Source organism: Sapajus apella, unplaced genomic scaffold (assembly GCF_009761245.1).
Source record: "Sapajus apella isolate SASKATOON/1434 unplaced genomic scaffold, GSC_monkey_1.0 scaffold13, whole genome shotgun sequence".
NCBI lineage: Eukaryota > Metazoa > Chordata > Mammalia > Primates > Cebidae > Sapajus > Sapajus apella.
Window position 1 is genome coordinate 21,073,160 of NW_022436953.1, and position 26,992 is coordinate 21,100,151.

Genomic DNA, 26,992 nt, shown 5'->3' on the forward strand with positions numbered 1-26,992 from the left:
CCACATTTTATTAATGCTGCACATTTAAGATATTTTGTATTTTTCACTCTCATATATAATGTTGTGATGAACATCCTGGTAATTACCTCTTCTCTCACATCTTAAAATTGTATCCTTAATTGTGATGATTAGAAAAGTAGAAATGGGTGGTGTATGCTAAGACAGAGAGCGGTCAGGGGCCAGGCTGGGTCCAACGTGTATTTTGAGTGTGTGGGGAGGAAGGGGTGTCTGAGTCAAAACGCTAACCTTGATTTTATAGAAGGATATCTCTGCTTTAGGCTGGCTCTGCCTGTGTGTGGGGACAGGCAGGTCGCAGGTAAGATACTCACAGCAGTGTCCCCTGAAGACTCTACCAAGTGGGAAAGAACTCATGAGACATGTCCCAATTTGAAGTGCTCCAGAACCTGCAGATGCTTTCAGAGATGTGTAGAGGTGGTGTCGAGGGGGAAAGTGAGTAATCTTGTGTTGCCTGGAAATCAAGACAAGTTTCTTTGATAACAATCGCCACTCAGCCATTCCCTGAAGAAAAAACTAAGGGGTTCTCCTTCATTGACTCGTGGAATGCCATTTCATTGCCCTCCTCATTAGCAAAGGGGAAGAATAAAAATCACGGTCTCATAAACAAGTGCTTGCAAGATCACTGAGATAATACACAAAGAGCATTTGAGTGCTTCCATGAATTAAAAAAATGTGGGAGAATGGAGCCAGTGAGGCCTGGTAACTCAGCAGATGTCAGTAGAGCTAGTTCTTAAGTGTGGCTTGGGCTGTGCTTCAGAGACAGCCTGTCTGTGCCCATTTCACAGATGGGTGCCCTTGGGACACAGGGGTCCAAGGGATGGATCCGTCACTATGCAAGACAGCTGCAGCAGAGTTGGAAACTCATCCTTTGTCCATGGGTGATGTTTTGCTGTTGAAAGGTTGGAATGAGGTAACGTCTCAGAATGTCCTTTGTAAACTATAAAATATTATATGTCTATGTGAGAGATTACTATGACTTATAAAGCTAAGTTATAGCAAATTTTAAATGAAAATCTCAAATGGCCAAGCTGCAGAATACTAACTTTTCATATTCATTTTTCCTAACAGAACAATAATAGGAATTGAGAAGACAGATTGAATTCTGCTGTGGGATCTAAGTGCTTCTATGATGTTAACCCATTTAATCCTCCCCAAAAGTGTGAGGTAGGTGCTACAATTATCCCCAGCTTACAGATGGGAAAACCGGGGCACAGAGAGGTTAAATAATTTACATAAAACCATGCCATCTATATGTGCCAAGGCTGCACACAAACAAAAAAATGTGCCATGTCCCCAAAAAGAGGACCTAGGTTTGACCTGACCATTAATGTGCTTCCAGAAAAATCTAGCCAACTCAGAGATTTGCCCCCTTTTTGCCAGCACAAGGCTGACCATGTTGGCTGGGGTCTTGCAGTGTTCCATGCTGGGGTCTCTTCCAGAACAAAAAGGGTTAAGCTGACCCATGACCTAAAGGACCCTGTGATATTTTCCTTCTGTGCCACATATGTAGATGGACTCTGAAGACGATCATCTCCCCTCAATGGAAATCATGAATTTTTATGAAGCCAGCCCAGAATTCCCAGAATTCAGTCGGGTGCACTTTGCAGACCCTAAAATGCTGTCACCATGGAAGGTTTCATTGCTTGCACCTGCTATAACATTTGAGGCATTTGAGAGGCAGTGAAACACATTTGCTTTTCATTTTATCTGACTTTGGAAACCTTTGAAGTGTTTAATAGTAGAGCCCAGGAAAGATCTCCGCCTCTTAATCATTTACTCATAAGGCACATTCTCGGCTGGTAGGCTGTCAAGCAGAAACTGAACTGAGCCCAGTTTTATTAAGTGTCACATGCCCAGTCACTGTTCATTAAAGGTGTTTTAAGGTTTGAATTATGTAATTTATGAGAAAAATAAAAATTCCATTGTTTTATTAATATGCAGCCCAGGATCTCTTGCTCATAACAAACTGGAAGGAGAGTTGAGCTAAAGGCCATGAGGGAGGCTGAAGGTGGCCTCTTGTGCTCCTGCCTCCCATGTCTGCACCGTCTAACCCCAGCGGAGCTCTGGGGAGGAGCCAGCTGCCACCCCAACCTGTCCTCCATGTCTCCCCACGTACACCTGATGTACAACGAAGTTGTGTTCCTCTTCTTTCCAGCTCCCTGTCCCTTTCCCAGAAAGGCCTAAGACAAACAGCATGAAAAAGAATTCCTAGAGTGACCCCAGGTCCCCTGAGTGTCACAGTCATTGAGACTCCTATGCCTGCCTCTCAGAAGAGCTGGGAGAGGGCTGGATACTGGTGCCTCCCTCGATGCCAAGCCCTCGGCCACCTGTGCTAGGAAAATGATTTTATCAAATCTTGACAATGCCTCAGGGGAAGGAATGACTGTCCCCATTTAATGGAAGAAGAAACAGAGGAGCTGTGGTCAGACCCCAGGGCTGCCCTTGTTCTTTCTTCTCAGGAGGCAGTGGCATCCTAAGCCCAGATTTGCCTTCTTGGAATCGTGTTGCTGGACATGCCAGGGGGTGTGGGTAGATCGGGCAGTGTGTGCCTTATCTGGACTTGTGGTTGGTTGCAGAGGCCCCCAGCAGGGTTAGCTGCCTTCACCAGGGACATTTTCCTCCTACAGATTCTAGGCACATTTTCCGAGCATTTACAATGCCCAGTTTACCAGGGGATTTGCAGGAGGGGTTGCTCCTGTGGAGTTGCTCTCCCCAGCCCCCTGTTTGCCTCCCCAACTTCCGAACAAAGTTGGAGAAACCAGCCTTATCTGCCAGAGGGGGAGGCTTTGAACTCCTCCAGCAGCTGTTCCCTTCTCCAGTCTCCCTCTGACCATCAAATGAAGCACTCACAGGGGAAAAGTCATTTTCCAAAATGTGGACAGCCCCAGAATACTTAGGTCTTGGTTAGGATTTGTAAGTTAATGCAGCTGAAGGCATTTTCCACCCTCCAAATGCCCCCCTTTTCCTGCCCACACAGAGAGAATCACAAACTTGATATTTGAGTATTTCTTTAATCAAGTGACTCATGTGTTACAGGTGCAAAATTGTACCAGGCTTTTCCCTTTTGGCTCAAATTTGTGAGTTTATTTCTTTAAAAGTGATCTCAGGTGCTAAGACTTTTCTAAGACCTCTAACAGGAATGGTGTAGTTTTAAGAACAGAGGCCCTTTAAAATCAGGCTGTGGTGGGGGCAGGGTATGGCTAGCGCTCAGCAAACTCCCATGTGGGAAGCTCCGTTCTCCCAGCCAACCCAGTATAAGAAAGGCCCTGTTTGCAGGAGGCGAGGTGGTGGGCCAGGTTTTACAAATTGACGTCAATCATTAATCCACTTAATTTTGAATTACAATTCAGCAGATATTCCGATAGTGCTGGCTGCTGGCAATCTGGTCTGTAGGAGACACTGCCTTTGATCTGCCAGTTCAATTTCCATTAGCAGTAAAAACCACAGACCTCTGCTGGGCCACAGGATGGAGAGTTCCGATGTCTCCAGGAGTCTTGTGGGAGCTCTAAGCTGCTTGCTTGTCCTAATACTGAAAAAGATCTGGGTAACGTCTCCAGAAGGAGTCATCACAAATCTGTTAACTCATTAGTTCTGCATACATTTCCAGCATTGGGCTACGCACTGAGACACTGGAAGGAGTAGGCTATTTCAGCCACTCAGAGAGACAGTTATGTGAACAGGCAATTGTAGCTCACAGGCTTGATACATGCCTAAAGGCAGAAGTACAGGCAGCTGTGGGTGCTTTGAGGTGGGGCAATCAAGGAAGACTTCCCAGAGGTGGTGACACCTAAGCTGAGACTTAAAGCTAGAGTAGGAGGTAGCTGGGAGATGGGCAGAAAAGCACAGGCAAGCTGAGAAGGAACTTCTAAACCCTGGGAAAGAGTTTGGAATTTTGTCCAAAGGCAAGAGGAGCCATCGATGGGTCTTAAGAAGGTGTGGGTTATAGGAATAGATTCATATTCTAGAGGTCAAAGCATGAAGAGGATGGGAGAAGGGGCAAGAATGGAAGCAGTGAGACCAGCTTGGTGTATGACATTAACAGGGATACTGCCAGTGGGGGCATGCTGTTGGGGTGCAAGGGATATTCTGCCCTTACATCCCCCATGAGGAACAGAAGGAACCCCCCCCAGGGCCACTAAAGGCAGGCTCTATGTCATCTATCTGATTCTGAACCCACTGAGCCCCTCCTTAGAGGTGAAAACTCTCAGGGAAGTAGAGATAGCCAGGGAAAAAGGGAGAGCTCAGAAGACAGACAGAGGGCAGGGCGCTCCTGTCTTAAGTCTCATAAGATTTAATTAAACTATTGGATAGCTTTGGTCTTGGATTGCTTCAAGTCAAAAGTGAGGAAAGAATTTCCCTTGTATCCTACATGAAATAACTCAGAAAAAAAAAATTATCTTATACTCCAGACATGCACCAGGTAAGAGTTGGCCCAGGGAAGCCATGGACAGTTGTATAGGTTGGACACACGATCAGGTGGACATGGTGGGTGACCCTGGGTAGCATATAACTTCTGTCAAGCATCAGACCACCTCGGCCTCAGTGTAAGAGGCCTCATATTTTCTTTCACAAAAATGAATTTAATGTGAATATCATGTATTGATTATTTTAAAAAATTAATTGAACACTTACTATGTGTCAGCTCTGTTGCGTGCTTTCACGTTAGCTCACTTAATTTCCCCATCATTAGATCTGTTATCAATAATGGGAAAATTGAGGTTCACTGATTGTAAATCACTGGGGTCACACAGCTGCTAAGTGTCAGAGTTTGTCAAAGCGTGACAGGTAAATCCAGCCATGGCTGGGACACCCTTTAAGGGTTGTGGGAGTAGAGGGGCATGGATTTGGGAGCTCGTGAAATGTCGGGCTCTGCAGTGGCATTTGGCAACACAAGCAAGCGGGGCTGTGGAGGGACCTGGGAGAAGTTAGAAGCTCTCTGTCTGCAGAGTCCTGCTCTCTGGCCCTGCCAGTCGGCAGCTCTTTTTACCAGGCTGTTTAATGGGAAGGCACTGCCCATAAGCTGAAGTAGCACATTCCTAATATCTGCACATCTTCCCACCACTTTGACAGTGCTTTTCACTCAGACAAATCTATTTATCTGCCTTTTGCAAGAAACCAAGTGAGGCGCTGCCTACAGGGAAAGCCTGGAAGGGGAGAGGCAGTCTTTCCTGGCCCATCTCTAACCAGTGGGGCAGGAGCTGCTGAGAGTCAACAGTTAGATGTGGCACATTGCACCTCTGCCATCATTTTCTGCTCTACAGGGATTCCCAAGGCCACGGAGATGGGAGGCTGACCCATGACAGACGATGGTAAATGTTGGCCCCAGAGAAATGGAATGAAATGGTAAGAGTGTTGCTTATCGTTCAGTGGGCACAAAACAAAACATTCTGGCACCATCTCCAAAAAGTTGACGTTTAGCATCCTTTTAGGTGATGCATTATCCAGACAGACTGCTTTGTCCTGAGGGTGGCCAGAAAGAGAGTGGACCCCCCTTCTGATTTCATAGTGAGTTACAGGGGTGATCCTGGGCCTTGGGGGGCAGGTAGCCTGCATTCTGTGCTGAGCCGCTTGCCAGGCACCTTGGTTATTTCATGTAGCCCCTTGGCCATGAAGGCTACATAAAATAACCAAGGTGCCTGGCATCACCCACATTTTACAGAAAACACTGTGGCTTGAAGGGTGAACACATTGTCCAAAATGTCAGCGGTAGAGTGGCATACTCTCCTGACCCATTCCAAGAGGTGTCTTTTCCATGCAGCTGTGGGGCCTTGCACAACAGAGAAGGTGAGGCAGGTAGGTTCTATTTTAGAAGACGTGTTGGAAAGCAAATTTTCATCATTTTAGATGGATTCTGTTATTCATAAAAGTAGTGTCTACTTTCTAACTTTCAGGACATGGAATATTTCCAAAATTGCCTAGTTGAAAATTCAACCTACCACCATTAGGATTTTGATCCGGAGTGGCATTTCTTCTGGAGGGAAAGGGAAACACACAGGAAGACTCTACCTGCCCTGAAATGAGAAAGAGGACAGGTCCTGGCTTGCCAAGCCAGGGAAGCAGATTTTGCACCATGGGAATTAGTTCCAAGTTGCCACCCAAATGCTGGGGGTGGGCACGGGGGGACCAAGCCAGGTGTCGCTTCCCTGAGGATGAGAGGTGACAGGGTGGATGAATGAGACAGGGGAGGTTTGGGCCACTCCTCCAGGCCGTGCTGCCTTTTCTGAATGACCTCCAACACTGCAGTTCTCCCTAATTCAGTGATTCCCCCCAAGCGCGGTCCATACACATAATCTCAGGAAGCCACAAGTCTCATACACACTTAAAAATATATGCAAATAAGTCTTAACCAGACAGCTGGACACATCTCTGTTGCAATGATAATTCACTTTGTTGTAGAATAAGACTTTCATTTTTCTGTGTCTCAAATTGGGATCCAAGATGAATTAATTCTATAGAATCTGTGAGTTATTTTTTCCTTGAAATGGAGTCCATGCATGGTTGGAATTTGAGCAACACCATTTTTATATAAAATTATACACCCAGGCCCCCGAGATCAGAACTAGTGAGTTACAAAGGGAGATTCTGGCTACCCCACTCCAGGCCACAGGCTGTGGGGTGATGGAAGGAAGGAAAATTTCCCAGCCCACTTGGCTCTTTTTGCCAGCTCTCTGTGAAGCCTAGCTTCAAACACGACAGAACCCAGCTGAGACAGCACGGCTGCCAAGCAGGGGAATGCAGCAGCGTCTCCAGAGACCCAGCACCACATTAAATGGGAGTAATTTCCAGACTAACCCCAAGTCTCTCTGGGGGTGGCTCCCGGAATATTACTGAGTCTCTGGTTTGACAGTCTTGGTCTGGATCATCACACATGTGCTTCCACTTTCATGTGCATTGTGAAACATGTAGATTGGGGGGCCCCGTGCACCCCAAGGATCTGCAGCCTTCTCCACCACTCTAGGGTTCTGGTTGGACATGGCTGCGGGGTTCACCATTGACAGTAATGGAAAGGCAATAATGGTCAAGCCAGTGTTCACTAAGGTCTCATTGTACCCTGTGATGTCGCTGTATCTTTGCTGCAGCCCAGTAAGGTGGCTGTTATCGTGCTCTTTCATAGATACACACGTCCTGGCAGGGGCCAATCACATACCAAAAATCTCATATACAAGAGATACACCACACAATCACTCTCTTGATTTTAAGCTGCTGCAGGAGAAGCTCCTACTATGTGCAAATCCCCGTTATGGGTGCAACTCGAGAGTAAAAGATTTGCTTAGCACAGTGGTTGTGGTTGTACAAATTGAGTGAGGCAATTTACCAAGAGCATCAAACACAGTACCCAGCACCTGGGGGTGGTGGTGAGGGGCACCTAAGTCCATCCATCCTTCCTCCTGTCTTCCCTCCAAGCGGGTCCAACAAACTACTGGGAAGAAACAAACAAAACTTAGTAACTGGTTTATGGAGCACATTAATTTCAGGAAGTCCTGGAGAAAGCCAGTGTTAGGGAAGGGCCTGGGGGTGGGGGCTGGTGTGGGTCACCCTCTAGGCTGAGGAATTTGATTCTCTGGAGAGCTTCAGATGAAAACATCTGGGCCAACCTGGAGCAGACTTGCTCGGTTGGAAGAGCTGACGGGGGTGGCGTCTTCAGATCATTTGTCTTTCGGCTCGGAAGGCGATGAACTCGGGGCCTCCTGAGCAATGGGCCGGGGGACAGGGAGGGATGTGCCCCTTCTACTTTCTCTCATGCAGCTTCTAAGGAAATTCCATTGCATTGTATTTACAAGGCATCCACAACTGTCAGCTTCCTTGAACACAATGTATTTAATAAAAAGCCATTAAGCCCTGTAAAGCTGTCAGAAATCTAAATGACACTTGTAATAAAATCTTGTGGGTGACCTGTTCCGGTTAATCAGGCCCAGTGACATCATCACCTGAGGATCTGTCTGATACCCAGGGCGTGAGGTATATTTAGACAGCTTTATGATGCACACGGATTTGAGTTATTAAAATTGTACAGTTTTGCAAGGAATTTGGGACTTAATAAAGCAACAGAGAAACTACAAAAGGAGCAATAACCTTCCAAAACAGGCAATCCTCCTGTGTGCTGGGGGCGTGTGCTCAGGCCAGTTGCTGGAGCCAGGTCTGATGCCAGGTGCTCGTATGGGCAACTTTATGTATCTATAATACATAGGTCTGGCATCTGCAAGGCTAGCAAATAAATTACATCGTTCCCAATGACTTCAAGGTGGTGAATTGTACTTAAATGTAGATTTATGGATTAATTCAGATTACAAGAAGATATTACCACCAATGGCACATTGCTCTAATAAGCCATTTTTGAGTAAATACAAGTTCTGGATTGTAAATATCTCTGGTCCTGCTTACCACCTGGACAGTTTCCGGGCCTCCAGCCCTTTCAGGCATAACTCTACTTATCTTGAACCACACAAAGCCTGGCTTCATGTAATAATCAGGACGAGATAGAGAGACAGACACAGACAGGGGATATCCATTTGCCAGATCGTCTATACATTTAGACCAATGGGTTCAATATCAAAAAATGTGTTGGACACAGGTAAATAAATCATACCTGATCTCCTGGCATAAACTGGCACAGCGTTCCTGATATTTCAGTCAAATTATTCCATTTGTTTCTAAAGATATTTTAATCCCACATGACCTCAAACTTCCCGTGAACCAGGGCCTGGACCCAAGGCCGCCCACGGCCTTTGCAATAAATCCGTTGTCTCCCTTCTTGGCCCTCAACCCAGGCCCATAGATCACCCCTCCCTGCATCTTGCTTCAATTACTCAATTAACTGCAGTAAAGTTCTTGTAGGTTTTGCAGATGTTGCTTTATTATCAAGGCCTCAGACGAACACAAGAGTTCAGGAGCCGAGGTTATAGGAAGGTTGCTGGGGGAAGGGCCAGGATGGGGCACAGGGAATATTCCCAGCAACTACCGGGGCCGAAGCTCTGGAGAGGGGCCTTGCGTCGTTCCCGGTGCTAGTTACATGCCCTTCCCTTCGCAGTTTGGGGAATTTGTGATGTTATCTCACTGAAAAACTGCTTGAGAGAGAAGTAGGTATTCCACCTTCCGATGAGATAATGCTGTGATTAACAGATGCATAATTGGGCCATTTATCAAGTGCAGGACCTGCCCCCAAGTCAGTGGGCTAAGTAAATTATTACCCACCTTGCAGGTGTTGGACTGACAGACCTATTACTCTTCCTGAAATGGTCTTCAGAAGACTTTATATGAAAAGATGATTTATTTCCACAAGGAATTCTATTGTGCTCGTATTTATCCAGAGCATGGCAGGGTTCTGCCCGGTCCCTCTTCCCTCCGGCACCAAAGAGGACTGTTGAGAATTAGAATCACAGAATCTGAGAGGGTTAGAGCCTGAAGGAAACTTAGAAATCAATTCACACAACCTGGCCATTTTATAGATGACAAAACTGAGGTATCAGCAGACTAAGTCAAATGACACAGCCAGTTAGCAAAAGAACAAAGGTATTTCCCTCCTGTTTTTAAAAAGTGTGGTTTCTTGAGTTGATGTAATAGAATTCCTAAAAAGCAAAAATTTAATTCCAAATAAGATTTTTTTATATCTTAAAGCAGGGTTTCTCAATCTTGGCATTATTGATATTTTGAACTCGATTTTCTTTTTCTTTTTTTTTTTGTGAGACAGAGTCCCACTCTGTCACTTAGGCTGGAGTTCAGTGGTGTGATCTCGGTTCACTGCAACCTCTGAATCCCTGGTTCAAGCAGTTCTCCAGCCTCAGCCTCCTGAGTAGCTGAGATTACAGGTGCACATCACCATGCTCAGCTTAATTTTTTGGTATTTTTAGTAGAGACGGGGTTTCGCCATGTTGACCAGACTGATCTCAAACTCCTGGCCTCAAGTGATCCACCCACTTGAGCCTCCCAAAGTGCTGGGATTACAGGTGTGAGCCGCTGCACCTGGCCTTGATTGTTCTTTATTGTGGGGGGATTGTCCTGTGAATTTTGGGATTTTGAGCAGCATCCCTGGCTTCTGCCCACCAGATGCCAGCAGCACCCCCTCCCACAGTCATGACAATGACAAATGTCTCCTGGAAGGAGAAATTGTCCCTGGTTGAGAACCACTGCTTTGAAACATTACCGCTGTCATCATCATCATGACATTGAAAATGTGAGTAATAAGCAGCAAACACTGATGGAGTGCTAGAAATGACTGAATATTTAATATACATTCTCACTTTTAAAATCCTCCCAATAACTCTATTATCTGGGATTACTATTACTTCATTTTATAGGGGAGGAAGTCTGTGCTCATAGAGGTTAGGCTGTGCCTGAGTTCACACGGCAAGTACCACACGTGTGGTGGAACCCCTGAAGCCCCTACCCACACCAGGAAATAAAGGGTGAAGCTGTTGAATTTGGATTTGTTGTTAAGCAGTGAAACTGTACAATTTCATTTCCTATTGTCTCAGGGAGTAAACTTGTCTTTAAGAACCTGTTGGGATAAGAAGTCATTCTGTTCCCACTTGAAAAAAGGAAAAAGGGAAATGGTCCATGTACCTTGTCCATGATATGCACTGGATTCTCTGTGGATTACAGAGTGGGCTCATTCTCAAATCCAGAGGACGCACGAGGCTAGTCCACATGGATAAATGCACTCAGGCTTGTAAGCACACAACAGAATTAGGAACATCTGAATGAGTAAATATCTCCTCCACTGTGTCCAAAATTTCCTAAGATGCTTATCCTAGCCTTCTTCAATAGGCTGAGGCATGTCCCTTCCCAGATCTGGAAGCTGTTTCATACCTGGGCTAATTCCCCGGGGAAAAGTGACTAAGGCCATGGCTCCTAAAGGTAGAGTGTTTGGGTTTCATGCCGGGAAATAAATTCAGTGTAAAACAGTGATGCGAAGTGAATCATACCATATGGATATCTGTGATCGGTGTCCACGGTGTGTCCAGACAGCTCTGGGGATGACATTTGAGGGTGAGTCTTTGCATGTCTACAAATGAAGCCCAGTTCCCCATCCCCCCATAGGTTAATATCAGAGCTGCCCTATCTATAGCTCTAGGTTCCATGGCCTGAATTCTTGACTGATCAGATTTTACTAGTTCTATTTCCCTTTTACTTTGATTTATTCATGTACTTATTTTGTTGTATTGTGAACTCTGTGTGTGTGTGTATACATATATATGCTTTCCACTCTTTAGAAAGGATTTGGCATGGCTTACTTACCAAATATAGATATATTTATACCTATATTGAACTGCAAGCCATCTGACTCCAAGCCTAGGATATATATATAGTGTGTGTGTGTATGTATGTATGTGTGTGTGTGTGTATATATATATATGTCACTAAGCTAAGCTAAATCCTTTCTAAAGAGCCAGGGTATAAAAGTAGACACTGACAAATAGCAGCTGGAACAGACAGGTCTCTTGATGGAGTTTTGGGGATTGATAACTACTACACGTCGCTTCACTTTGCCCCCTGCTCCCCACCCCCCACCCCAGCATTTCTTAAGGCCACTAGGTGCTGTCGGCACCACTGGCAGAGCAAGTCCAGCCCCATAGCCGACACCTGGAGCCAGAGGTGCGTCCCTACAGAGTCAGGGCTGCCTTCCCATTGTTGGAATTTGATCTCAGACCATTTATTTACTTCCTCCCACCTGTTTTGTGTTTTCCATTGCCAACAGGACTCCTTGTGGTCAAACGACACTGTGCATAAAAATACTTTGTCAACAATGAAGCATTTTTCAAAACTCAGGCTCTGCATTTTGCTCTGTGTATTCTCAGCCTAATTATTCAGTGTAATTTTTTTATCCATGCTAGCAAACTAAGAAGATGGTCAAAGGAAAGCGAATTCTCAGATGGATTATAGTGGGCTGCAGGCTCAAAGACAGGGGCAGGGAACGCTGATCTGAATCCTAGCAAGACAGAGAGAGAGAGAGAGAGAGAGAGAGAGAGAGCACCCTTTCAAAGCCATGATCTCTTCTCTCTGCCCACAGTGTTTTTGTCATTATAGGAGGATGATGGCCATTGGAGTACCATAGCTATGTGTAGAGTGCACCCACAACTATTCCAACGACCTCATAGGGATGTCTTTAACCCCTTATGGGAGCATGAGGTGAGGAGAGATTGAGGGCTTGTTCAAAGTCATTTGGCCAGCAAGTACCCAAGTTCAGATTTGAACCTGATCCATCTGACCCTGAAGTCAGCATCTTTTCGTTATGTTATGCTGCTCCATGGAGGCCTCATGTGCCAGGCCCTGGCCCTGGTGCCATGGATTGGAGGGAAAGACATTCAGATGGGGTTTCTATGGGCGGTACATGTTTTCTTCCCCTGGTATCTGGGAGCTTTTGTGGGGTCTGTCCTCTGTGGCCCTGCCTTGTAGCAGGCCACATGGTGAGCAGAGATTTTCTGGGTCCTTTTTCACAGGTGCTATTATGTGCATTTATCTCTGCAGAGCAGCCCCCTCCCAGGTCTCTGGTCTGGCATCCCTCATAAATACCCACTGATGGGCTATGGATTGATTGGACCTTAGTTGTGAGGGTGTGGAGAGACTCGCTAAGCTGCTCCTGGCAACTGTGGGGCTGGTTCCCCCTCTAGGCACAGCCCGAAGTCACTGGCTCATAACACACCTCCCCACCCACTGGGAGAAGAGAGAGAGGCAATCATGTCAGAGCCTGAGATGTGAAAACTGCTTGATTGCCACCCCACGTCCCCCCTGCTGCCCTTTCCTCTGGCCTCCCTGGAAGTGACACTGGCTTTAGTGGAAGGTAAGGCTATTCCAGTCACTCACCTGCCTCACGGGACAAATACAGGGAATGGCGATTATTCCCAAAGGTGGCAAATGTCAGAAAAGCTCCCCTTGGGGAAGGAGGAGAGCATTTTATTTTAAGGAAATATTTTCTGGCTTTGGCTGTTGTTAAAATCTAGCTTGAACATACACCTGAGTTTCCTGTGAGTAAAAGGTGTGGTGGGAGCTGAGGCGCCCTTGAGTTTGGGGCTGACAGGTGGGCAGAGAGAAAGCAGCCCCATTCCTTCCTAGTGGTGGATGCTACACACATTCTGGGATTCAGGGTAGAACTGATGACGTGACCCAACAACGTTGTTAACCCTTGCTGGTTCACTACTTGGCAAATCTCTATAGAGCACCCATGATGCCCCAGGCCCTGGGAGAACTACGGAGATGAAAGGGCCACTCTCTGCCTTCTTGACTTGTAAAGACTTTTGGGCATGAGAGATGTGTTTCTTATCGGATATTCCCATAAATAAGCATTGGAGGAAAAACTGGGCCAAGGCCATGAAGCAGAAGTCAAGGCTTCAGTGAGCACTCAATGGGACCCCCATTTGAATCAGGCAGCCAGAGGTGGCTTCTCTGTGAAGGGGTTTTTGAGCTGAGCTCTGAAGGATTGAGGTGGAATTAGGCGATGAAGGGAGAGAAGGAAGTGCAGCTTGTGTGGAGGGATGGGGACAGGAGCCATTGTTGCATTTGAGGAGTTAAAGCAAACTAAATGTGGGCTAAGAAGGACTCCATACTTCCATATTTGAGTCCTTGTGGATAAACTGTACTCCACCTTAATAGTCAGACAAGGCCAGGCGCAGTGGCTCACACCTATAATCCCAGCACTTTGGGAGACTGAGGTGGGTGGATCATCTGAGGGTCAGGAGTTCGAGACCAGCCTGGCCAACATGGTGAAATCCCATCTCTACTAAAAATACAAAAAATTAGCCAGGCATGGTGGTGCAGGCACCTATAGTCCTGGCTACTCAGGAGGCTGAGGTAGGTGAATCTCCTGAACCTGGGAGGCAGAGGTTCTAGTGAGCCAAGTTCACTCCACTGCACTCCAGCCTGGGTGACAGAGTGAGACTATCTCAAAAAAAAAAAAAAAAAAGGAAAAAGATTGGAAAACTAACTTAGGAGTATGCACCTATAACAATAACTGAGTCAGCCAATCCCAGCAGCCATACTTCAACCGCTCATAGGCTGCTAAGTGTTTAAACTGTTCCAATAAGGCAAATGCCAAGCTGCAACCAATCCAGCTGTTCTGTACCTCATTTCCAATTCCTGCACATCATTTCCATTTTTGTGTCTATAAATCTTCTTCTGCCACGTGGCTGCACTGGAGTTTCTGTGAATCTGCTATGATTCTGGGGGATGCCTGATTGGCAAATTATTCATCGCTCAATTAAACTCCTTTACATTTAATTCAGCTGAAGCATTTCTTTTATCAGAGGATTTGGGAGAAGCGTTAAGGTGAGGGCAGAGACCCCCAGAGTGAGGCAGATAGAACATTCCAGAACTTGCCAAGATGGCAAAGGCTGACTTTCCAGGCACCAATGTGAGGTGGCCTATCCTCAGCATTCTCCACCGTGGCTGTCTCCTTTACCCTTTCTCTACCATCCCTGCTCTCAAGAAATGATCACAGGCCCTTGGCTTAAATTTAGAAAAAAAGTTCCTATTGTGTTCCTATGAGGGATAGAGATGAGCAAGAGGTGGTCTCTGTCCCAGGATGTTCACAGCCTCCTTCCCCTGCCCCTCAGAACCGTCTGCAGTACCCCAGATGCAAGGCCCACGAGGAGAATTATGGGAATTCAAGGAAGACCCCGAGGGAGGTGAGGGGAGGTGGCTTTCTGCAGATAAGAACCTGGGGATAGACTAAGGGAACCGCCTGGCACAGGCAGTCCCCTACCCCTTTCCAGAGAGCCTTGTCTTTCAAGCCTGATGTCTGGTGGGAGGACAAAAGGAATTTTAGGAAGCAGAGAAGAGAAGGCTTTTGGAAGTCCAGGGACCTCCAGGTGGAAGAAGAGCCTGTGCTCTTTGTAAACAGAGAAGCCTCTTCCCTCTGGTTAGGTTTTTTTCCTCCTGGGAGACCTGCCCTATGTTTTGAGGAAACCTGTCAGTCCAGGACTCAGCCTTATGGTGGACAAAACCAGAAAGGATCCTAAAGACTTTTTGAAGTAGGTGGGACAAAAATGCCACCGAAATGCCCTTTGCTTCTTATAATGTCTTTGAAATGCCTCTCAAATCTCCTTCTTTGGCCTTTAAGGCAGACAGACCTGTCTGTCACTCAGTCTGTCTATACCAAAGTTGTCTTCTCTTATAACGAATGCACTAATCCCCACCCCATTGTATGTTGTGGGAGCAAGGATCCCACAAGATTGTACATGTGAATGTAATCATAATCCCACCTTTGAGCATTTATTGAGAAGCAGATGATACAGAGACAGACAGGGACCCTCCTGACAGCCCTACAGTTGAGTTATCTTACCCTCCTGCTCTTCCAGATGAGGAAACCAAAGTAAGAGAGATTAATCCCTCACCAAGTCACACAGCTCACATCAGTGACTTCGCAGAGCTGCCCCCTTATGCTCTGTGCTATCCTAGGTTGTATTTCCAGGTGTAATTCTAGTGCTGTGAGCTTTTGCTCATGTGTCATGTGTCCAGGAAATTGATTTCTCCAGTCACTGGGGCCATTCTAAGAAGAATTTCTAACTCCCCCACCTCAGCTTCCTAGGTTCCATTTTACAGATGGGACGGGCATCACTGAGGGCAGGGGTGCAGAGAGAAGTGGGCAAGTGAATTACTCCAGCTCAGAAGGAGTGCTGGCAGCTTGGAATGGTTGAAGTGCAGACCGGGTTTCCACTCGGCTGCCCAGCCACACTCCTAGAGCCCAGCTGATAATTGCTCATTATGTGCTTAATCTGGGCACAGCCGGGCCTGGCAGCAGAATTGCATCACATCAAAGAGAGCTCTTCAAAGCAGCAGAAAGCTGGCCTCTGGGGTAATTAGCAGAGGGCCTATTCTTTCCTGCTTGGGACAGTTGGAAGGTTTCGGGCAAGGTCCAAACAGCATGAAGTGAAGCTCTGAGTCGTCAACTCTCTGGTGAACTCGGACAGGCGAGGCAGATGACTCAAATCATGCAGTTTATTTATTTTTTCTTTTATACACTGCTGAGACATTTTTTCTGCCAGCCTGGCCCAGATGCCCTGATCCACTGATTGTCCTCTGCCTCCTGGAACACCATATACCCTCTGTCTAGGCCGCCGTGTCCTGGGAGGAACGGAAAGAAAACACACATACACACATCACCACCATAACTCAAAAAGAAAACCTGGAAGGTGATGGAACCTTGCTTGTGCATAAAGGTGCTCTGAATCACGTCATCATGACTCAGTTTACCATTACCTCAGCTGAGCGGTCCCAGATGGCAGCCCTTGCTTGCAGAGTGTTGGTTCATCTGTCAAACTTAGGGGCAACAGGCCAGGCACCAGCTCTCTAAGAAAACCAAAGAGCGTGTCCGGTTGCTTGGCGTGACCTGCCTTCTCCCTCGCCCGGCTGGAGGGAGAGGCAAGATGATGTTATGTCTCTAATCCCATTTGCAGTCCTCTTTCACACAGCCAGGTATCCCACTGGCATGGCGTGGAAGTGCAGAAAGTGCTAAGAGACGTTATAATGGAGTCTGGTACCTCTTTTTGATGGCCTGTGGGGCACTCAGGCTAACAGCCTGAGTGAGTTTGACATACGAGCTGAACAGTGCTGAACTGGCCAGCGGGGTTCCAGAAAGCTACGGTGAGTCTGTGGCCGGGTGAGCACTGATTCCAGGACCACTTGATGCAGACGGACGTGGATGGTATTTCAGCCCGGCTTTAATAAATGACAGAGTTTTCACTTGCTTGGAAATTTGGATGAGAATAACTCTTACCCATCTCTTAGTCATATTTAAAGAATGGGCATTTTAAATGATGAGGTTATTGCAGTGGCAGCATTTCTCCGAGCCAGTGAGAAAGACATTCTCAGATGTTGAAGGAACCCATCAGACTGGGAAGTTGAGTGGGGGCCATGGTAAACAGGGTCTTTATTTCATGGAAATAATACCATGTACTTTATATAGGCTTATAACACAGACTTTAACATTGCCTTCATGTATAATTTCTGAGCATGGAATTTTGGGTATCAGTTCTTTTGTCAATAGCGGGAAATAAATAAGCAGACACTTCAAGATTTGGTAGAAAGAGTGGGCATTATTCCCCAAAGAGGGGCCCCTGTGACCCCAGGAACACATCCAGACACGATTGCTTCTAAGACAATTAAAATTATCCAGAGCCAATGTGGATTCCATTTTAGGAAGCTCTGCCCCTGGTATCAGGCTCTCCATCCCACGCTAGGCTCTGCACTCAGGTGCTGCTCCTACCTGGTAGATTCAGCAGCCTCATGCTGAAAATGGAAGCCTTTAAAATTGCTTCACAAAGCACCTGCAGCCCTAGCGAATCCTCAGGTGTGAATATACTATGCACCTGCTCAATGTTCCCTTGGTATTTGTGCTAACGCTATGGGAAATCATATAGAGTGCTTCTGGGAGTGGCATGGAATCATGGAAAGAGATGTATGACTGGGGTTCGAGCCTATCACTGACCAGCTGGCAGAACTTGGGCAGCTCAGCCCCAGTTTCCTTATCTTTAGGATGGAGATGGGGTGGAATATGTGGCTGAGGCTGGCATGACGTCGTCTGAATTGAGGATGCCTCCTCCCTGGTATTGCCATGGCTTCTGCCTTCTCCATTTGTGGGCACTGTCTACAAGACTTTTTCTTTCTCTTCAGTTCAGGTTCCCAGATGGCAAGATCTGAGCTGAACTCTTCTATGTCTCAGAACAAAGTGCCTGGCACACAGCAGGTGCCTAATACTTAGAAAATAAATAAATGAGTATCTATTTGCTCTACCTTGGAGAGAGGAGATATGCATGGATGAATGGGTACAGTCAGGACTGACTAAATAACTTATTGGCCAGTGCAACAGCAGAGCATAGAGAATGTGCAGGGCCCTTCTGAGTGCTGGGCTTTGTGCAGCTGCACAGGTCACCCCTTCATCAACGCCATCCCAAGTCCGCTGAACTCTGTGACTGAAGGATTTCCTAGGCTGCTGTCACCAAGTCCAACACACACTGAGTGGTTTGAGCAACAGAAATGGATTGTCTCACAGTTCCAAAGGCTGCAAGTTCAAGATGAGGGTATCAACAGGATTAGTTCCTTCTGAGGGCCTTGAGGGAGAATCTGCTGCAGGCCTGTCTTCTTGGCTTGTAGATGGATGGCCCTCATCTCCTGTGTCTTCACACCATCTGCCCTTCTCTGCATAGCTATGTTCACATACCCTTTTCTTAGAAGGACACGGGCTGTTTGATTAGCGCCCACCCTAGTTACTTCATTTTAATTCAATTACCTTTTAAAAGACCCTATCTCTAAATAAGGTCACACTACTATGGCACTGCGGGTTAGGACCTCCACATATGAAGCTGAAACAGGAAGTACAGTTCAGCTCATAACAGGCAGCATCAAACATAGGCTGCTAGCATTATAATTTCAAATTTGTCTTCATCCATAGAGCTGTGGGAAACATCTAGTTTTTTCTGATTATAAGAATACAATAAAGAAGTAAAGCTCACCATTCAACCCACCCCTCTGCAGTTAACATTTAGATGCCTTTTGTTCTTTCAGTCTTTCTTCAACATATGTGTGCCTAGATGGTACTATCTGAGACTGTGCCATTTACGATTTACTTTTATTTTTTCAGTTTAATCGTGTATCCCTCTCTCCCATCTCACTGTATATTTTGAATCTCTTTTTTAAAGAAAAGTTCTAACAGAAGCCATATCATATTCCAAACGCATTCATGGTTCTCAGGTAAAGTCACTTCCCAGTAACTTTTCTGCCTGGGTGGTCACACAAATGTGGCTACCTCTGGAGCTCACCTTTGGCCACTCCTCTAGACCACAGGGCCATGAGCCTACCCAGTCCTCGCCATCCAAGGCATTTCTTGAGACTCAGTTGGGTCAGCCATATGAAGCAGAAGGGAAAGGTTGAGGAATACGATTCTGTCATTGAAGAGGAGTTTTCATGTGTCCACAGTGGCTGAAAGCGGATTACTATGGATGCAATGGCTCAGCACTCATATCTTAATATAGTTCCCTCAAGAAATAGCCAGTACATCCGCCAATTATTTTATCTCTTTTAGGGATACTTTCTTAATTGTGGAAGAATCTAAAAATATAATTGGCATACTTGGTATGTCCTGTATCTTGTTTAGAAAGTTAGACCAGGAGAGAGAATGCAATTAAACTGTCAAAATGTAATTGTTTATCATATTTAATTTTAAGTGCTCATTCCAATTTACTTTTCATGGTTTTAGAGTTATAAGCAAAGAAAGTTGCCAGGACAACTGGTAGATACAAAATGAAGACTGGAGGCTCTGAGTGCTGGTAGCAGCTGAGAAGCTTCTACTCTCAAATTACTTTGCTTTAATAAAAGGATATGATGCTCAATTTCCTAGCTACCTGAAGCACAGAATTAGCTAGTTTCAGGCACAATGGGCTGTTTTGATTTAAGAAATACACCCTCAACTGGATAGTAACTCCAAATCCCCACCAGAACAATAACTCCAAATCCCCCCAGAACAAGTGTGCGTGTGTTGTGTGTGTGCATGCGTGCGCACGTGTGTGTGGGGGGGTGAGGGGGTTTCTGCTGTTTGCGCTGCTCTCTGCCTCTTTATAATTTAAGGATTGATCTAAACAGAATGAACCTCTCAGGCAATTCTTTCAAAGTGAAAAGTCACCCATCCACACTAAATGGTTACCTAAGTGCCATTTATTCTGGAAATGAGTACTAAACACTGATTTGGTACATTGGGTAAGGTTCCCTGGAGCTGGAGACAGATGCAACATGATTTTCCTCCTCAGGTAGCTCAGACACAAGTCAGGGAAACAAGCAAACAGACTGTTTGACTGCAGGTCATAAGTCCTGAGACAGAGGTAGGAAGTAATAGCTGTGTAATCACTAAAGAAGGAAAAACACTAGAACGGCTACACAGATTTGCTAGGATGAGGTGGGGACCTGTAATTCAACTCAGTAAGTCTTTGACTGTCTGTCATGCTCAGAGCACACAGCCCAGGCCCGGGATCAGAACAGAGCTTCTGCAATCAAAAGATTCAGCAAATGAAGGAGGTAAAATGAGGAAAAGGTGGCTGCTATGCCCACAAAGCACATCAAGATGAATAAAACATGGCCATGGTGCCTGACCTAAAAGGAGGTGGGGAGTGAAGCTTAGCGAGTGGGAAGGAGGGCTAGATTCATGGATCAAGTCATTTCTTTTTTCATTTTATTTCCTTTTTATTTAAGAAAATAGTGCATCCTAGAAGGACACAATGTCACCTATGTGGTATTATTGCCCAAAATGCATAATCTGTGTCTAATCATGAGGAAACATCAAACAAACCCAAAATGAAGGACATTCTGCAAAATAACTGGCATATAATTCTCAAAACTGTCAAGATCAAGAAATGCAAAAAATGTCAAGTTACTGTTTCATAGGAACGTGAACTATGAATGTTGAATTTCTTGATTTGGGTAAGTATATAATTTACGTGTTTAGGGGTAAAGAGGTGCAACGTCTCCAATTACTCTAAATGGGAGGGGGAAGGAGAAAATAACAGAGCACATGGGGTCTAATGTACTGAACTGGTGAATCTGGGTACAGGGCTATGGGTTTGTGGGAGTTTCTTGTTCTATCTTAGCACCCTCTCTGCAAGTTTAAAATTACATTAAAATACAAAGTTAAAAAATACAGTCCCATTTCAGTCATTTTGGAAAATTTAGAAAAGCACATGGCAGCTGATATGGTTTGGCTGTGTCCCCACCCAAATCTCATCTTGAGTCGTAGCTCCCATAATCTCCATATGTTGTGGGAGGGACCCAGTGGGAGGTAATTGAATCATGGGGGCAGGTCTTTCCTGTGCTGTTCTCATGCTAGTACGTCTCATGAGAGCTGATGATTTTATAAAGGGGAGTTTCCCTGCACAAGCTCTCTTGCCTGCCGGCATGTAAAACATGGCTTTGCTCCTCATTCGCCTTCTGCCATTATTGTGAGGCCTCCTCAGCCATGTGGAACTGTGAGTCCCTTAAACCTCTTTTTCTTTATAAATTACCCAGTCTCAGGTATGTCTTTATTAGCAGTATGAAAACAGACTAATATAGCAGCCAAAATAAAGGAAAATCTCATCCTTCAGAAACAACCATGCTGAACAATTGGTTTCCTCCCAGTCTTCTGTCTGTGTGTCTTTACATAGCTACAGTGTACTGCACAACCTGCTCACTGTGAGTCACATGACATGTTTTGAGCAATTCTGTGGTTATGGACACATCTCATCAAAGAGGTCTGACTTGCCTCCTAACATGTTTGGTTTGGCAGTAGGGATTATAATCCCGATGTGTGGGCGTTTAACACAGAGTTTTGGCGACAGCTGCTAACTTCTTTCACCATAATGGCCAGATGCTGATCGTGTCCTAACACAGACCCTGGAAGTGGTCCCCACACAATCCTCTGACTACAGATGTCTCTTTAGTCTTTGCTTTTCTTTGAAAAGCAATTGAAATGTGAAACTTTAAGTTCCTGGTCTTCTCTCAGAGCCATTCTTAAAGCAATGTTTCTTAGTACTATTGATGTTTTGGGCTGGACCATTCTTTTTTGGGGTGCCCTGTCATTGCAGGATGTTTAGCAGCACCTCTGGCCTCTCCCCGCCAGATGCAAGGAGCATTCCTACCTATTTTTTCCCCGAGACATTGCCAAGTGTCCCCATTTGAGAACCACTACTCTAAAGGCAGGTACAAGAGTGGAGATGGGACCCACTTCATGGCCTCCTTTCCTCATTGGAATGGGTGGGGTTGAATCAAAGGGGAGAAAGAATCCTGAGACCAGGGCTTAACTTCTGACCCAGCTTCCTCAATGGTTCAATGGAGTTAGTATTAACATCTATCCTGCCTACCTCTTAGGCATTTACACGATTAATTTTCTGCAATGAATCTATACAGGGCTTGTACAGAGTTGGTTAATGCAAAATATTTTAGGGCTCTCCTGGCATGACAATAAAACATACAGTAAGGCCACTTTATAAACTTACTTAAATGATCTCAAGAGTTTATTATTCTTATCTCCAAGTTGCTTGGTGGTTCTAAGTTATCTACAGATCTAGAAAATTGTGTCAGGGACAGAGAATATCATGTGTTCACCAAGCCCATTTTGTTTTTCTTCTGGATGCACAGGAAAACTTACTTCCCAGCCTCCGTTGCAGCCAGGTGGGGCCGTGTGACTGAGTTCTGGCCAGAGGACTCTCCGTGAAAGTGAAGTTGCTACCTCCAGGACTGGCCCAAAACCTCCTGCCCAGGCTCAACACACTCTTTTCATCCATTAGCCAGATGAGGTCCATCATCCAGAGATGATGAAGCCACTGGATAGCAGGAGCCTTGGCCCCTTCCCACAGATTGTAACAGAAACAAGAAATAGAACTTAGTTGTATTAGGTTAGCTACTATTTGTGAGGTTGTTTGTTACATAGTGATTTACCTACCCTGACTAATATAGGTGTACCAGAAATCAGCATTGAGAAAAACCCCATGGAGAAAGTAGAATAAATCAGATTCTCTGAAAAGTCATTCGTTGGCAGAGTCCCTGGACTTGTATGAGTAACCAGGAGATTCCTGCCTCTGTGCCTTTGGTCATCTCATTCTTACTCCTGGAATTCCTCCCCTCACTACAGCCTCCATTCATAGCAATGTTGTTTATTCTTTCCGGTCAACTCAAAGACCACCTCTTCCAGGAAGCATTCCCTAACTGCCTGGTGAAGAAGTTATCTTGCCGTCCCATGAATCCCACTTCCACTCTATAACACTCCCATTTTTATAGCTATTTTTCAAGCTTTCCTTTGTATCAGAATTGACCATTTTACGGGCATATTACCCCTCCCCCCCACCACCCTGCAACCTGCCAAGTGCCAATTATTCCCCCTGCCCTACTGCCTATGAGGATTATCATAGGCCCCTGAGGAGACAGTTGAATAATGAGACATGACTCTCATCTGGGAAGTGGGGAAGAGGATGGAATGAGCTAACCCATGGAGAGCACTCAGTACAGTCGATCTTTGGCATGTGCTTTAAAACACTCATGATCATGATTTGGGATCAAACCCATGCATGCTTCACCCCAACCAAGAGACACAAGAAAATGCCATGTCAGACATTGATGGAGATGGAAGGTGGAGATTGTGAAAGAATGAATCACCATCAGCAGGTACAATTAGAATTTTATTTGGAGTGAAAAAGCTGTGATTTTCCAAGGCTGCATCAGACGACTTCCCGCTATCTAACACTGGGCTTCAAATAGCTGTTCATATAGCCCTCAGAGTAGGATAAATCCTGTAAACACCTCCTTTAATACCCTTTCAGAAAAAGTAGCATAGCCTTATTAAAATATGATTTTTTTCACCCTTATGTTTAACAGGTATGACTATATTTTCACTAAAATATTTATTGTCAGTTGCTTCCAAGACAGACAGATGGACAGCCTGCAAACGGGTTGCTGGCTTCGCTCTTTAATGACCAAAGAGCAGCCTTGTACTTGATTGCTGTCCTTATCCATTGAATGGCTTGGGGATGTCAGTGTGACACACAGACTTGATTCACTTTCAGACCCTGGGGACCCACAGGGATGAGCAGAACATTGGCCTTAACTTGCAAAACCCTAGCCAGCCCAGTTACCTCTTGTGTTCACCAGCTCTATTTCTTTTCCAACTAAGACATTATTTCAAAGGGATGTCAACTAAAGGAAGTGTAGACTCCTGGCTAAATACCTGTCTCCTGGTATGTTTTTAAATAGTGGTACCAGCTATTTGGCCAGTCAGACATAGTATTGAACTCTGGCATTACCACTTACAGCTGTGTGACCTTGAGCACATACCTTAAGCTCCGTGAGCCTCAATCCTAACTCTAAAATGGGAAAATAGTTTCAACTCCACCTAATTATTGTGAAGATTAAGAGGATGAATTTAAGGCTGACTGCAGAGGGGCTAGCACATAGTGAGTGGTTAGCAAAGATTGTTATCATTGTTGCTGCTGCTATTATCACTGATATTTGTTGTGTGAAAAAGCACATGATGCTCTTGTGCCCCTGAGGTTATACGCATTGGTGCTTGTAGTTGAGAACTGCCTGGGTGTACATGCACGCTTATATATGTGCTTGTGAATGTGCTGGCGCACACACACACACACACACACACACACACACAGAACAGAGTCTTTGCAGGATGCCTTGTCATGCTTCTCTGGCTTCTCAGTTGCACCAACCTGGCCAGCAAAGCTTGGATTTCTCTCGCATGCTCTTCGACCATCTGCACTCCCTTTGGCACTTCATTACCTTTCATCCCTCTGGTTATTGTAGCAAAGTTATCTCCCCTTCCACACCATCTCTCTCCTCACCGTCCACTCCAGCTCTCAGCAGCCCATAATCTTCCTGTCACACTTCATATGTCCATTCCTGTCTCCACACACTGTGCTTCCCCCCAGCTCACTCCAACTCTCTTTCTGGAGCTCCCTCTTTTCCCCCTTCTTGTTTTCTCATCCACTCCACCATTTCAATGTGGCCTCCATAAGCCTTTCCCTTCCATACCCCTGAAAGGTGCAGGCATCTTCCTGCCAGCTCTCCCAGCTGTGTTTTTCCTCCCTGGGCTCAGCTGGTCTGATGGGTCCCACAGTTTTGCTGGCAGAAGTCCACTGTTTGCATCTCACCTGGTCTGTTTAAAGCCCTAAAGAGCTGGCTTGCTACTTTTAATAAAAATGGCTTACATTTATTGAGCCTTTATTATGTGACAGCACATTGCCTACATTATCTTGTGTAGAAGTGTGGCAGGCACTACTGTTGTCCTAACTTTGTAGGTGACAGCAGGGAGGCTCAGAGGGGCCAAGGTGCTTGGCCAAGGCCACAGGACGAGTAAGTGGTGGAACAGGGATATCAATGTGGTGTGCCTGACTCCAGGACCTCATTCTTAAACCCAGGCAAAATCCCATCATTAAGATGGTGGAACAATCAAGATTTTCACTCTCCTTGTGATATAGTTTGAATGTCCCACCAAATCTCATGTTGAGATGTAATCTCCACTGTTGAAGATGGGGCCAGGTGCAAGATGTTTGGGTCATGGGGCAGATCCCTCATGGCTTGGTGCTGTCCTCAAGATAGTGAGTTCTCTTGAGATCTGGTTGATTAAGTGTGACACCCCTCCCCCGACTTTGTTCCTGCTCTGCCATGTGAGATACCAGCTCCCCCTTTGCTTTCTGCCATGATTATAAGTTTCCTGAGGCCTCCCCAAAAGCCAAGCAGATGCCAATGTCATGCTTCTTGCACAGCCTGCAGAACTGTAAGCCAATTTAACCTTTTTCTCTGTAAAATTACCTAGTCTCAGGTATTTATTTATAGCAATACAATAATAGCCTAACACACCTCATTCCCTGTGCATGAATCAGCTGTGCATGGAAGTGGTGCAAGCAAAGAACTGATGCAACCTCAGAGGTGCCTTCTCCAGGAGCCCTTTCTAACATCTTGCCTGCTCCCTAACCTGTTAGCTAAGTCATTCCCACCTGTCTACATGATTGTAATTATTTCTTTACCTGCCTTTCTTCCCTTCTGAACTGGGAGATACTTGGCATTCAGCCTATAGTAGGTGCTTGAGAAAGGCTTGTGATATGAATGAATGAATTTACTGGAGATGGTGTCAAAATACAGGGTTCAAACCCCTCCTTACCCTCAGGCTGGTTTGCTCATCAGTTTAGCTCCAACTCCCAACTCTCCATCACAAAAATGTCAGCCTGGAATTTAGTCGTGGGAATTTCCCCAAGGCGGGTGTCACAGGGGTGTGTCAATCACCTCCTCTTCCAAATCCTGCAGCCCAGAGCTGGCAGCAGCCTCTCTCCAAGGCAGGGCAGGCAGCCTCACTCCTGGCCTGAGAGTCAAAGCCAGAACAATGCAGGAGTCCTGGGATGGCAAGGTGGGTGACAGCCATTGCTGTGGGCCACAGGATTTGAAGGGAGTTCTGTGTGCATTGGGTCAGGTTTCCTGGTGGTGGGGTGGCCACCCAGCCCATTAGATTTTCCTAGGGACAAGGTGGTTGTGTTGCTCCATTGGCAAATATGTCAACAGCTGAGAGCTATGAGCCAGCAGGTGTTCTTGCTTTGTATACACTGTCTTATCTCATCCTCACAACACCTATGAGACACGTGTCATTAGGCCATTTTGCAGATGAGGAAACTGAGCAGCAAAAGGTAAATGACCTGTCTGAAGCCAATAAGCCAAGAAGGGGCAGAGTGTGGTCTAAGACTAGCTTGGTCAGATGCAAAGCCTATATCACATGGCTCCAGAGAAGAAACAGACAGCCTGGGACTGAAGGGCACAGATGGTATTCACTAAGCCATTGGTGCTCAGGCTCCCAGCTGACAGCATCGTGACAAGGTAACAACTTTGCATGGCTGGGTAGCAAAATGGTAGCCACTCTCTCTGTGGGTTCTGTGCCTGAATCCCTTCCTGAGCTCAACCACACAGAAGTTATTTTCTTTACACCCATTTGGGTCAGGGAGTATGCAGGGCACATCAAAGTGAAAACCACCAGATTGTAGGCTGGAGTAGGAGATGACAGAGAAATATGAGAAAAATGTAGCAAGTCATCCCCTGCTGTGGGCCCAGAGGAGAGAGAAGTTAATGCCAGCAAGGGCTCTGGAAAATCTTCCAGAAACAGGTGGCAGCTGAGGTGGGTCCTAGAGGATGGCAGATTTCGGATCGTTTGCTCCAAGGGTTGCACCTGGCTTGGTACCATTGGGTCCCAGACATCATGCGTTGAAAGCGCCATGCCCAGGCATTTAGGCAACAACACACAATTTTCGGTGTCACGAGCCTTTCTTCCAACAACTCCCCTGAAGCACTGTGGGGTAGTGACATGGGGCTCCCACTGAGTAGGTACACTGAGTAGGTCCTAAGCCTTCCTAGCTATGTGATTTTCTGTGCCTCAGTTTCTGCATCTGTAAAATGGGACCAATACTAATAGTCCCTACTTCTAGGGCTTAGCGCACAGTAAGTATTGATTAAATCAAAGGATTATCAGCATTAC

General features: G+C 45.9%; 2 long non-coding RNA genes across 2 annotated transcripts in view; both read right to left on the reverse strand.

Annotated features, from left to right (window-relative positions):
* The window catches only part of LOC116553997, a 38,306-nt gene that overhangs the window by 8,659 nt on the left and 2,655 nt on the right, over window positions 1-26,992 (reverse strand). Inside the window, exon 2 of the long non-coding RNA XR_004269998.1 lies at window positions 16,210-16,297. This is a non-coding gene — a long non-coding RNA (uncharacterized LOC116553997). The remainder of the gene's footprint in view (window positions 1-16,209; window positions 16,298-26,992) is intronic.
* On the reverse strand, window positions 23,132-25,185 carry LOC116553999. The gene is made up of 2 exons (XR_004270000.1): window positions 24,303-25,185; window positions 23,132-23,472 (listed from the first exon to the last, which is right to left on the reverse strand). It is a non-coding gene; the product is annotated as an uncharacterized LOC116553999 (long non-coding RNA).